Here is a 3759-nt window from a genome sequence, read left to right as displayed (position 1 = left end):
GTTTTGGAGGGGCATCCCCTTCCAATCTCCTCCTTTCCCAGGGGCCTCTTTGGCGATGAAATGGCAACCAGCAAATTGTTCTAGCAGGAGGTAGCTCTGGAGGGAGGTGGTGCTGCCTTAGGTTGAGCCCGCCTTTGACCTGGGAGGGAAAAGTTGGTTCAGAGCGCGAGTCATCCAGTACTCCAGTGGTTCCTGGTTCTGGGAAGCAGCGTCTCTCCAGCACTTTCCATGGCCAGGGGTCACGAACATTTCTCCTGGTTTCCCTGATGCTCTGCCTTTTTGAATGAGAGCATCACAGAACTTGTTTTGCTTTGGGGTCCCTAGACAATTCCCCGAAGCTGCACACAGCCTGCACCTAAACGTTTGGTCCGGGACAACCTTCCCTCAGACCCAACAACCCCGGGAGACTAACAGGGCAAAGTTAGGGACCTCCACTCTGCAGGAGGAAGAATCTTCGTTTCCATTTGGGAAAAGCTTCAGTTGCTGAGCAGGTTTCTCGGAGGAAAGACTTTCAAGTCTCTGCCCTACAGTCAGGAGGTTTCCCTACTTCCCTCCCTCCTGCAGTGGGCGTGAGACCTAGACCCCCCACGATGCCCCCAGAGGGCCGCTTCCTCCTTCCCCCCTGGCCCTGCCACAAACCAAAGAGCCCATTCGGAGGTCTTAGAGATATTTAGTGCCAGAATCAGAGGGGATCATTATAGATTCTTCTCTTTTTCTTTCACTGCTCCCAAAGTGGGGGAAAAAATCTTTCATGCCTCTAAACCCCCACAGTTCTTGATTCTCCTGTTCACTCATGTATTCATTCATTCAATCATTCATTCATTCATTCATTCATCTACTCCTTTATTCCATACATTCAGCAAATATTTAATGAGCACTTACTCAGGGCCAGGCATATGCTAGGCACCGAAGAACCAGCTATAAGCAAAATAGTGCGAAAGCCCCGTCTCAGAGAGCTAACAGAGGACACTTAGGTGACGAGCACCTTCCAAGTGCCGGGCATGATGCAAACACCCGCCCCTCCCTCCTGGCAAGAAGATCTCAGTGATGAAGAGCGCGGCCTGGGGAATCCAACAGCCAGCTTCCAAACCCACACTCAGCTAGGTAAATGCTAGGTGAGCTCGGAGCACGGCTTATAACCTCTCAGAACCTGTTTTTCTCTAAAAACTGAGAACATTATCTTCCCTTAGAGTGTGATCATGACATCGAATGGAATGATGCGTGAACAGGGCACCACAGAGCCATCATCAGCGCACATAATCACAACAATTATTTTAATTGCTACCGCTGTTCGTAACCATGACCTCTGTGAGAGAGCGGGATCATCCCCTTCCACCTGATTATCTGCGGGCATCAGTTCATAAACACACATCGCCAGAGTTAAAGGAGCTCACAACAGAAAAGCGGGTGAAATACCAAAATACCTCGAGCGGGGGGCGCCTGGGTGGCTCAGTTGGTTAAGCATTCCACTTCAGATTTCAACTCAGTTCATGAGTTCGAACCCTGAGTCGGGCTCTGCCCTGACAGCGTGGAGCCTGCTTTGGATTCTCTCTCTCCCTCTCTCTCTGCCCCTCCCTTGCTCACATGCTCTCTCTCTTTCTCTTTTTCAAAATAAATAAAAAGTATCGGGGCGCCTGGGTGGCTGAGTAGGTTAAGCGACCAACTTTGACTCAGGTCATGATCTTACAGTTCGTGGGTTCAAGCCCCACATCAAACTCTGTGCTGACAGCTAAGATCCTGGAGCCTGCTTCGGATTCTGAGTCTCCCCCTCTGTCTGCCCCTCCCCTGTTGACACTCTGTCTCTCAAAAATAAATAAATGTTAAAAAAAAAATCAATGGGACTCGTTGACCCAGGGCTGTAGTGAATTGGGAGCCCACTCCTGAAGGGCTCACCCGCAGACTCCTCAGGGCCCAGCACAGGAGCGGTGGGGAAGGCGCCAGGCTGTACGAGAAGGACATTCAACTACCAATCTCACAGTGTCTGCGGGGGAGCAGGGACTGCCAGGATTCTCCCCAGAGATGGAGGAGCCGGTGGACGCCATGTTTGCACTCTCCCTCTGCACCGCCGAGCCGTGGCCTCGTGGCTGCACCATCCCGGGCGCTCCCTCTTTGTGCAGCGCCAGCATCTCCCAGAGCGGGGCTTACATACATGTCCTGGGTTCCATTTCCGTTTCCGTTTTACGTCTGGCACTCCAGTTTCTGCAGCGGCAGCCCAGGGGACACCCCTGAGCATCTGGCTCCGGAGGCCGGCGGCTTGCATTCATTCCCGGCCTCCCAGAACTGTGAGCTGAGGGGCCGTGCGTGGCAGGCCACCTCCTCCAGGGCTCCGCGGAGCCCACGCCCTGCAGCTCACACTCAGGCTTCCCGAGAAAGAGGCCAGCGTACTTGAGGAACTGCCACCTGGGGGGACAGGCTCCAGGTTTGTCACAAGAGTAGCAGCCACTCGGTGCTCTGGGGAGCCCGTGCCAGGGGACATCATCATGGTGCTTTCCCTCCTCCCCCGTGTGGCTCGTCAGTCCCTCCCAGAAAAGAGCGTATACACGCATCTGGAGCCTTGCTCCTTGCAGCTGTGGTGCGGGAGACATCGGCACATCGCCTGGTCTAGTGGCCATCAGGGTTCACAATCATGAACCATATATATTTGCATATTTAAAAGCTGCTCCCATTCACCCCGAAGCTAGGTTGCCCGAGATCCTTCCCCCTGGCACACCGATGGGTATTCGCGCAGCCTCAACAACAGGAACTATGAAAAATAAATCAGGCGGCTTCGATAATCACAGGGTTTTGAGAGACAGCCAGGAGGTTCGTCTCCTACACAGGACAGTTCCTTCAGGACTAGGAAAGGCAGCCTCTAACCAATACCCCTGACAGCGACGGTAGCTCCTTGATGGCCAGACCTCTGAGTTCTGCAGTGATCTCTCCTGGGTAGGTAGAACTGAATTGCAGCACATAGTAGGTACTCAACAAATTTGTGTTGATGAGTGTACTTTCCCTGGGAAAGGAGTAAGTCCTGGATAAGAGATGAGGCAGAGTGCCGCCTAACACTTCCCTGCAGGGAACCAGGGGTAGAAGTTCTTTTTTATCAAAATGGGAGACGGCACGTCTTGCTCCCCCCCTCACCTGATCTGAAGACCTGATCTCATCTCAGCTCCTGATAGGTCCTGGTATTTTAAGGGCAGTTTTCCAGAGCATGTGGGGAAAGTTGAAACTAGTATTGGATGGGGTGCCTTGGTGGCTCTTGACTCTTGATCTCAGGTCATGAGCTCATAGTTCATGAGATTAAGCCCCACATCAGGCTCTGTGCTGACATCACAGAGGTTGCTTGGGACTCTCTCTCCTTTTCTCTCTCTCTGTCTCTCCCCTGCTCACGCTTGATCTCTCCCTAAAAATAAATAAACTTAAAAAAAAAAGAACCCAGGACTGGAACTGGGTTCACAATATGGCCTGCTGCTGATCTCACTGGGGAGAGACAAAGCTTGCAGGCTGTGGGTTTGGAGGACAGCATGCAATGTTGGGGAAAAAAAACTGGATGTCTGGATTTGAAACCACTTCTGGCCACTTACAAGCTTTTTGAACTTCACCTCTGTCACTTAACCTCTCTGAGTCTTTGTTTACACTTTTGGGGAAAAATTAAAAGATATCAATTCAATGGTCTTCTCAGCCTACTGTGAGAATTGGATGACTTCCTGTATGTAAAAAGTTTATATCCTTAGTAGTCACTCAATAAATTCTTGTTAAATTATTTATTGAAACAGACAA

At 51.3% G+C, this 3759-nt stretch overlaps 1 long non-coding RNA gene across 1 annotated transcript in view; it reads right to left on the bottom strand.

Annotated features, from left to right (window-relative positions):
• Positions 1-3235, bottom strand: part of LOC115301850 — a 28502-nt gene extending 25267 nt beyond the window's left edge. The window contains exon 1 of the long non-coding RNA XR_003913323.1: positions 3121-3235. This is a non-coding gene — a long non-coding RNA (uncharacterized LOC115301850). The remainder of the gene's footprint in view (positions 1-3120) is intronic.
• Between the last annotated feature and the right edge of the window lie 524 nt (positions 3236-3759).

Source organism: Suricata suricatta, chromosome 9 (genome assembly GCF_006229205.1).
Source record: "Suricata suricatta isolate VVHF042 chromosome 9, meerkat_22Aug2017_6uvM2_HiC, whole genome shotgun sequence".
In the NCBI taxonomy this organism is placed as follows: Eukaryota; Metazoa; Chordata; class Mammalia; order Carnivora; family Herpestidae; genus Suricata; species Suricata suricatta.
The sequence above is the reverse complement of the archived record's forward strand: the minus strand, read 5'-3'. Positions and strand labels throughout refer to the sequence as shown.